Raw genomic sequence first — 10,387 nt, forward strand, 5'->3', positions numbered from 1 at the left:
ATTTTTATCCTAAATATATAAAAACTAATTCATACCTTAATGATGTGCTACACACCTTAGAATCTCATAGAACCCTGGAACGCATGTCACATATACAAAGCAACACTTTCTACCTATATGATAAAACCTTGAATTATTGGCTCCTCCTTAGTGACTCCTATCGTGTTTGGAAAGCAGCCATGGGTGCATTGGGGACTGATTTAAGGTGTTTGGTGATGCTACAGGGCGTCTACGTAAAAAATATTTTGAGATGTTCCACGATGCCAGCTCAGCCTGCGTAAATTCTCTTTACAATGTCAGGGCTTAGGGGTCAGATAGGCCCCTTCACACATGTAAGCATTGCTTGAATACATGTGCTTATACACCAACTAAACCTTGTGACGTGACCTATTACATAAGTCACGTCATTTACGAGGCCAAGCCCCTGGCTCATGTTAACTTAAATAACTTGTTTAGTTTTTTTCCGTTAGGTTTGTTACACTATATTATGCTACTGTATGACTTTGGCAACAATAACGTTATCTTGAGAGATGTGGTACCACATGCTTGTAATTTTATTTAGTTTTATTTTTGATACTTTAGGTTCAAAGTGTAATGTATAGAACATGGTTTCAATTGTCTCTTTGCCACATCCCTGTAATTCCCCATTACGCTTCATATAAATTGTCATGTAGACAACATATTGTGTTATATACATGGGATTTTATTCAAAATGTGCCCCCCCCCTCCATAGGGGCAAGAATCTGGAATACTCCCAACTTTAACCCAAACGCCTCCTCGTCAATCTCCAAGCCCTGTATGTAGCTGTTAGTAATGGGTTAGGATTCACACCTTCAGACCATGGAGAATGTGGGAGGTGCAAGAAGGGAGGCCAAGTGCGCATCTGGGGTCATTTGCTGCTCAAGTTCAGCGAAAGGTTGTGCACCAATGAGCCAATCCACTGCTATTCTATAATAAGCTGCCAGATCATATTCACATACATTCAGGAGATTCAGTCCCCTTATTGTGGTTAGTTATCATTTGAACAAAGATATTATGCATTTCTTAGGTTGCCACTAGGGTATAGTAGCCTAGGAAAAGCAATATTATAAAAGTGATAGCGCCATCTGAAGGCAAGGTTAAACTTTCCCAACCTTCCTCCTGCCTCAACAAAAGTGTGTGGGGGGGGGTATTCAATTTGTACATTTGAGCCAAGTTTGAAGAAAAAAGGAGGCCTAAATATTTAACATATGGGACCACCGTCCACTTAAAGGGAAACAGGGTGTTGTAGCCCATCCTGTGGTTCCATTTCATTTGTCAAACTAAGTTGAAACAACTCCTGAATTTATGATTCTTGCACCTGGGGAATTATAAAGTGCCCATATCGCATCTAGAAAGGAACCAGATATTCCGAAACATTTCATAATTTCTCTCAAGTAATCTAGTTGACCCTGTCAAAGGTTTTCTCTGCCTCCAACGATAGGGCGAAGAGGATTGCATCTAACTTTAGCAGTATACATAGTATTCAGAGTTTTTCTTATATTGCCTCCAACAATATCTCCAGCAGATCTAAGAGGTATAAAGCCTGTTTGGTTTACGTGCATCAGTTTAACAATAACTTGTTTTAATCTTCCTGCTGGGATTGAGAAGTAAATGTTTGTGTTCACATTTGAGAGAAATTGTTCTACAATTTGACATGTTAGTCTTATCTTTATCTGGTTTCTCTAGATTAGGCTTATATTTGCCAATAACATTTCTTTTGGTGTTTATTTCATTATTATTATTCCATTGAATAATTCAAGCAAAGTCAATTCCAATTCACAAGTCTTATAAAAAAGATGTGCCCTGGAGCCTTATTTTTCTTTAATTATAATACATTTATAGTAAAGTATTTTAGGTTTTAATATCATTTTCATTTAATTTAGGAAAATTGAATACTCCTAAATATAAATAATTTTCTCCTTTTTATCTTCTTTATGTTCCTTCTAGTGCCTTTTCAAATTATACTGTATAGTTGTTGATAAATATCCGAAAAAGCCTCTACTACTTTTCCTGGCGCTAATAAACGTTTCCGTTATATACTACGTTCTCTGTTCTATTTATTTGTTATTAGTTTGTCTGCTTTTCCCCTGTTGCTGTACCAATCTGATTTAAAAGCAGAAGGTTGCTATTTTTTCTCTTCATTGCTTTCGCATTAATTTTTCTTTGATATCCTGAATGATTTTTTTAAGCCCTTCTAATTTTGCCAATTGAACATTTAATTGCTGATAAGAAAAACCCTTTTTTTCACAAGTCCATATGAAGGCTCACCATATAGTAGACAATATATTATCATTAGAAATATTATAAAATATGTTTTATCTCCTGCAATATTAGTTTTTTAATTTATTATAATTAATGTTTCAATCAATCTCCAATTGTACTGGGGCCTATTTTTTTTCTTTTTTAATATTAAGGCCATCTCAATATTACACGCTAGTTCATTGCCAAAAATATATGTATTGGTTAGAAATAGATCAATATGTAAATAGGATTGGTGTGGAATTGAATAAAGTGTAAAACCCTTCATATTTGGGTTTAAAATTCTCCATGCATACAATAAAGGATTTCAGGTTATAAAACTTAGGTATTTTTTATTGAAAATGTATATCCTTACCTACGTTAGTCTTTTTGTCCATATTTATATGAATTGTGAAATTATAATTCCTCTTTTTAAAGTACCTTGTGTAGCATTATCAATTTGTGTCATCAATCTTTCCATTTTTTTCTTGTTCTTTGAAGCCATTCTCTTTCTTAAAACTTGTATTTTTCCCTTTAACCCCTATTGATGGGCCAGGCACCTTATGCAAAAACGGTCAATTAACAACCAATGACGTGCTTGGTATGTTATGGCATTTAAAATCTTAGAAAGTGATCTACGATGGAACGAGTTAAAATACCAGCATTTGAAATAATGTAGGGTGTCTAGTTTTCAAAAATATATGGTTTGATGGGGTACATTGAATTAGCCGGCGTCAAAGATGGCCCAATTAGGATATGGGGCAAAATGTGCACTTCCCAAATGTGGCATTTTACCTCCGAACAACCTGACAAATCCATGCAGGGGGTATCACTGTACTTGGGAGATGTTTCTGACCTCATATTGAGGTGTTGTTTGACAGTGGCATATACCAGGAGCTGTAAATCCATTCCTGAAGTACAATTTGTACTGAAAACATTGGGTGTTTCTAAACTCAGATTTTTTTCAAAGAAAAGTGAGAAAAAGTGGTGTTTTTTCAAATTTTCATCATATATATTATATATATATATATATATTTTTTTAATAGGAAATTAGATAATATGATAAAAAAAATGGTATTTGAAAAAGTCCTTCTTGTCCCGAAAAAACACTTGTGTGGGTACAATAAATGGGCGAGGAGAAAATTACCGCTAAACAGGAGCACCACAAAAGTGTTAAAACTGCCTTGGTCACAAAGGGTACAAAAAAAAGCCTGGTCCTTAAGGGGTTTATTGTATGGAAATCAGTTTGTTTACTATGTGACTTACATTGTGCGGCTTCCAAATCAATACATTTTCTTGTAACCCTCAGTTATGATACTGTCAGTAAATCCTATATGTCTGTAAATATGTTTTAATATATTATTCCCTTGTCACATAATCCACCATCTGAGTTGCTGTTATCATGCTCCTTCACTTTTATATATTCATGTTTTTCTGTCATTCAGAGCAACAATTATTCATCCAATATGGTTCTTAACCCTTTAGTGTCGTTCTTTAATTTTCTCTGAGAATAACCATTTAGTACATTTTATTTCACTAATGTTTCTTAGCCTGTCAGAAACTATTGCATATAATGTTCAATATTCAATGTTTTTACATTTTTTAGACGTATCTCTGTTTCTTTTATGGCTTTTTTCTTCTTCTGCTCCGATTTTTGGGGAAAATGCTATACAATGCGACACCTGCAACCGGAAAGAAAACATAACAGATTAATTTCCAGCTTTTCCTGACCATATACTATAGATGCCACATATGTGTGCTACCTAAGTGGTTATAATTGTTCTACAGTTAGACCTGGAATATGCATCTCATGATGCTGAGAGAAATGACCCCCAAACCCAGACAAACTATATATTTCCTGCAAGGACATCAGTTGAAAATCTTAAACTACTTACCTTCCTAGATGGCCCAATGATGCCACAAATCTAACCCAAACAGAAGATTTGGATTTTTCCTCTACCTTTTTATATATTAGGGTGAATATTTTTTTTAATTACTAATATGGATATGGTATCCTTTCATGGGATTAGGGGCAATTAAAAAAAATAGGCACATGAAAACCAGCTAGTATGCAAATAATTAACCCCTTCATGACAAAGCCTGTACATGTACGGGCTCACAATGCATTGCCTTTAATAGGCTTAAGAACAGCCTGTTCAACGGAAGCACCCATAAATATACTTTTACTTACATCTTCAGAGAATTACACAATCTGTTTAAAGCTGTGCCGATTCCTACTAGTGATTTTATTCGACAAAATGAATTTCTGATTTTCCTCATCATATCTCAGCCCTTAACTGGATGTTGCAGTCCAGAGCGCAGGAGTGTAAGAACGCATACAGTGATAGAAACACACTTCACAAATGACACAAGCAGAATGTTTGGTTATAGGTAAAGCAGACATCTCACCATAAGCAGAAGAGTAGGAGGCATATCATGTATACAGTCTACTGGGGAGTATGAAGGTAGAAAAGTCCAGGTAAGTATCCAAAAGGGTCTGGGACAGCTAGCAAGCAAAAAGGGGAAATCCAGTAGGCAGTCCAGGTGAAACAGGCAACAGGCTGGCAAAAGGGTAAATCCAAAAGGCAGTCCGGGTCAAAAAGGTAACAGGCAGGTAAATCCAATAGACAGATCGAGAGTCTGCCATGAACTGTAGCTCCAAATAACTTAATGAATTCACAACTCTGTTACTGGGAGGCAGGGATATAAAGCCTGTTCATTAGGTCAGGTGTGAGTGGTCTAGGCTTCAGGTGAGGGAGACAGGGTAATAGCATAACCAAACACAGCTGAACAGAAATACACAGCATAATTATATACATAGCAAACGAAGGGTAAAACTTTAACTACCCTGCAGTCAGAATAGAATGCTGACAATGTAAATAACCCCACAGCACAGATATCAAGCTCATAAGTCTCTACTTACCTGGCTGAGATTTTTTTTTATTATTATTATAAAAACATAGAAAAGACAAGAGAAGAAAAAAATACATCAGTACATATCAATGTATATTAATCAAATTACATAGAGAAAGAGCAAAACCAAAACAAAACAAACAAAAAAAAGAAGGGACTATGATCTGAGGAGAAGAGTACGCTCGTGTGCTGCCATATCTTTATATTTATATTTTATCAAATCTGTGTACGGGTTTGATTAACTTTCCTTTATGTCTTCTATAATTGTTTCATATTTATTTTCTTGTTCAGTACTGTTCGTTATCCATTTATCTATTCCCTTTTCCATTCTCAATTGTAGCATAGTCTGGTGTTTTATTATTACCCACTCCGCGATGGCCATAACTTGTAGAGATGCCATTACTATATGTGTTGCTATCTTGTCTTGTTCATCAATTAAGTTGTGCCACTTTGTTTGGGTTAGTACTACTTCTGATAACTGGTCAAATTTTTTCCCTATTATTTTATATATATTCTCCAAGACATTGGTTTTATCCTGTCGCAAGTCCACCAAACTTGTAAATACCGTATTTGCTCGATTATAAGACGACCCCCCAAAGTCTGAATATTAATTTAGGAAAAAAAGAAAAAGCCTGAATATAAGACGACCCTATTGGAAAACAGTTTTACCAGTAAATGTTAATTCATGTAAACATTTTTTTTTTAATAAAAGCTATGATTGAGAAAAATATTTTGATTTTATTTCCTTTTTTTCAACCTGCCCCCCCAGTTATGCACATCTGCCTCCTGGCTTGCCACTCTGCCCCAGAAATGCCTTATACCCCCTATATGCCACTGTGCCCCATGATATGCCTTTTGACCCCCTATGTGCCACTCTGCCTCCAGAATTGCCTTATACCCCTATATGCCACTCTGGCATTTAGGGGGTTAAAAGGCATATTATGGGGCAGAGTCACATATAGGGAGGTATAAGGCATTTCAGGAGGCAGAGTGGCGTATAGAGGGTTAAAAGGTATTTCACAGAGCACTCTCTGCCTCCAGAAATGCCTTATGCCCCCCATTTAACACTTCCTCCCCCTCCCTCCTCCAAACTTACCAGAGCTTCTGAGTCTCCGGTGCGTAGTCCGGGCAGCGTGTAGAGCTCTAAGCGATTCGTGTAGACAACTTCCGCTGCAGCCGGGAGGAGGTGCGGTTAGCAGCGGGGGTTGTCTGCGTCCATCGCGCAGACCTTCCCCGGCTGTCAGAGATCAGTATATTTCTACATATGCGCACTACAAAGGATGGAGGCCTTTTGGACCTTTGTTCTTCTAATATTTTAGAAACCTGTAATAACCTGCAGCCTGCTATGGCTTGCAAAGATATCACCTCCTTGGGGATAGTCTGGACTGCTTCAATAGCAGTGTGGGATCCTGCGGCATCAGCCCCTTGGTAAATACGTTTCTTAAGCACCTTTTGTTGACTACCCAAGGCCGTGGAGCCTCCCTCCGGTTGTTTTGCGGACTGTCAAAGGGGTAGGGTCCGGTCCATGTATCAAGCCGCCTTTTGGACCTAATCATGTAGGGACCCCGAGCTATCCATCGATACCCCAGGTATCATCGCTAGTCGCTTGGGATCATCCCGAAAACCAATTTAGGGTTCTAAGGGCATTGCTTCGCTTGGTGCCCTGATTGTGGTGCTGAGCTGTTTGGGCAGGGTATTGTTTGTGGTGATGGAATTATCTCCTTACCTGATGTGTGTTTTCACCTCAACATTGATTCTGTCTGATGCTTGGGGTAGGCTGCTATAACCACTTATGGCCCTTGTCAGGACAGTATCAGCGCTACATCAGCTAGATTTCGGTTAGCTACAGTGCCAGTACAGCTCTATTCCTGCAAAGTCCTGCTTCATCTCTCTAGCGCTAGTTTTGTTTAGAGCTGACAGGGTTAATCGCTGAAGTCTTGGGAAGGAAGCAATCATCTGGCGGGTGTACCCACTCGGGGTACAGGATCTCCAGTCACAGCACTTAACACTATTTCTTCCTCTTCACCAGCATACAACCTGGCCTGAAGGTGGCCCAAGGCAAGTTATTGTATCTATTAGGCAAATCTTGTCAATAGCAAACTTGATCTGTGATTGGGAATGGTTTGCCGCCGAAAGAGTTTCTTTTATGAATGGTCATGTGGCCGGCGGAACCGGGTTTCAAGGAATTGGAAGCATCACCAAATGGCTTATTGTCTTAGACGCCTTTGTAAAGGAGCTCAACAGACATGTATTGTCATGCCGGCTTGGAACAAAGCCAAGACCCCTATGCGGAAGGTGTAACTGGTCCAGCGTTTCTCATCTAGGGTTGGACGACCGCAGGGCCAAGTTTCCAGCCGTTCCTACATCACAGGCATGTAACCTACATCTCTGCTCTGATGCTAGTGGGTGTCAAGCTGTTAGGAACGAGGTAAAGAAAGCAGTATGCAGATTATCTTCCAGGAGCTGCGGGAAGGTTTAGAAGACAAGGCAAAACCAGAAACAGTCCGAAGGTCATGGCGGGAGAGAGCAGCGAAGTCTGAATACAAGCCGAAGGTCGGGTTACCAGAAGACAGGATCAACGAAGTACAAAGCCAAGGGTCAAAACCAGGAATCAGAATCACGGAGCAAACTAAGTAGCTCTGTATGGAACAATAACTGAGCACTGAGTGAAGCTCAGTGCCAGTTTTTAAATCCTCCACTAGATGTCGCCCTACCTCCCTGCGTGGTGCCGTTGACTTGCGTTCCCAAGCTACGTCTTCCAGGAAGCTAGAAAAGGCAGGAGGGGGCGCGCGCCTAGACACAGTTGCCGGAGCTGGTGGAGGTTGTGGCGGTGTGGGAGCTAGTACCCGCTATCGGCAGGTACTCAGGTGAGTTGCTGCGGCGAGGATTCTCTCTGCCTCGCCGCGGACCCTGACAGTGGAAGATTGGTTTACCAAGTTAGACCTCAAGGGTGCTTACCTTGCAGTTCCTATCCATACAGATCATTGGAAATCCCTCTAGTTCCGATGAAATAATCAAATTTGGCAGTTCAACTTATTGTTCAACCCCTTGGTGTTGTACAAAGCTCCTCAAACTGGTTATCTCTTTGTCGGGGTATCAGATCTACCTCAATGACTTCCTTCCTACTAGGCCAGATAGAGTTCATCATCAGTACTCTGCACCAGTCTGGAGAGTCTGGCCTTCTTGGTGCACGCGACAACAGGTGGATTCCACACCATGTGTCGCTAAGTGCCTCAGTACCTACCTCTTTTCCACCTCTATGTTACATTTGTAAGTCCTCGCAGTTGCTGATGTGTTACGGTAAACCTTTTCGAACAGTTTCTATGCCTACTCTGGCTAGGTGGGTCTGAGAGCTTCAGGGGCATTAAAGGCAGGAGGGAGTCTGGCGGACATTCTGCGTGTGGCAGATTGGTCTCGACTTTTAGGACCTTTTACTTTTGTCAGTTATACTTAGCGGCTATGGCTTTGGTTTTGGAGCGTTAAAATGCAAAAAGGCACCTCCTGTCTTTTAGTATTATTAAAATAAAACAATATTCTAGCCTAGGTGCATGATCAAATTTTAAAGACAGGAGACTAGTATTCCCCTGCTCTACTGTGTTATGTCCTATTTTTCATGGTTTCAGTTTGCGAATTATCATTGACTCTGTGCTTAATAAATCTAGCTTTGTAACATAATGATGAGTGTCATTTCACTCTGTTCTCTTTCAGCTCAGAGGGGTCAGGGTGGTTGTGTGATTTTCCTGTTATGATGAGGACGTGATGAAGGGAGTCTACTCTTCGGCAGGTCCAGCAGAGATTTCCAGCTCAGGTTTTAGTTCTTTTTCTTTGCTGCTATTAAGCGACAGTAAAGAGAGTGATGCAAATACTCGTCTCTATCCTTAGTAAAATGTTAATTATTTGTGCACCTAGGCTATAAAAATTTTTCATTGTCTGTCATGCTGGGCAGAGGGCCTTAAAGTAAGATCCTCTCATTAAGGGCTGCAACTAACGATTATTTTCATCAATTAGTTGGCCGATTATTTTTTCGATTAATCCGATAAAAAAATGAATGTACATTTTTCATTTATTCATGCCTTATACCCCTGATATGCCTTATACCCTCAGATATGCCACTCTGCCCCCCCCAGATATGCCTTGTACCCCCATATGCCATAGTGCCCTCTGATATGCCTTATACCCCAGATATGCCACTCGGCCCCCCCAAATATGCCTTCTACCCCTTATATGCCACTCTGCCCCCTGATATGCCTTATGACTCCCTATATACCACTGTGCCCTTGATATGCCCCTCAGATATGCCCCCCTGCCCCCCAATATGCCCCCCTCCCCAGACTTACCCCCCTGCTCCAGACTCCTTGGTGTCTAGTGCGATGTGCGTAGACAACCTCTGCTCCTTCATAGAAGCCCCAGTGGAAGTTCCAGCAGTAGCGGAGGATGACTGCGCGCATCACACAAACGCCCACCGGCTGCCAGAGAGAATGATCTGGATCCCCTGCAGCGGATCCTCCTCTCTGGCAGCCGGCGAACATTGCGCCAGGGGTTCTGTGGTGGAGTACTGGAAGGTCACGCTGGTGTAAATCATAGTAGCCTCGGCTGAAGTGGAGGACTGTAGCGGAGGTTGTCTGCGCGCATCGCACAGACTCCCCCGCCGGCTGTCCAAGAGGATGATCCAGGTCCCCTGCAGGGCTGCGGGGGATCTGGGTCTTAGTGTTATTATCCGACCTCTATTTGAGGTCGGATTATAAAACGAGGGGTATTTTATAATCTTATAATCGATTCAACTAATCGATAATGAAATTTGTTGGCAACGATTTTCATTATCGATGATTATCGATTATTTGTTGCAGCCCTACTCTTATTGTGCCCCACGGTAATGAGTGATTTTTTGCATTTTCCTTTTTAAAAAGACTCTGGTTCTATAGGATTCAGAGAACATTTAATACAGCTGACACAGACAGGCATAGCCTACATCTTCTTCCCCTGGACAGTTCACAATAACATTTTTTGTGTTGTCTGCTTTTGAAAAATATGTACAGGTCGGAGGCGATTTAGGGACTTATGACATGTTAGCATTACAATGTCACTATCCCGGGGAGGGCTGGCAGCCTACGGCCTGGGGGGGCAAGTCAAGTGGCCCATTGCGCCTAGAAATCAGCCCACTATCCTTGCCCAACTTTTCCTGGTTTTCTAATGCATACTGATGTAATGTACAAAC

This window comes from Spea bombifrons, chromosome 3 (assembly GCF_027358695.1).
Source record: "Spea bombifrons isolate aSpeBom1 chromosome 3, aSpeBom1.2.pri, whole genome shotgun sequence".
NCBI lineage: Eukaryota > Metazoa > Chordata > Amphibia > Anura > Pelobatidae > Spea > Spea bombifrons.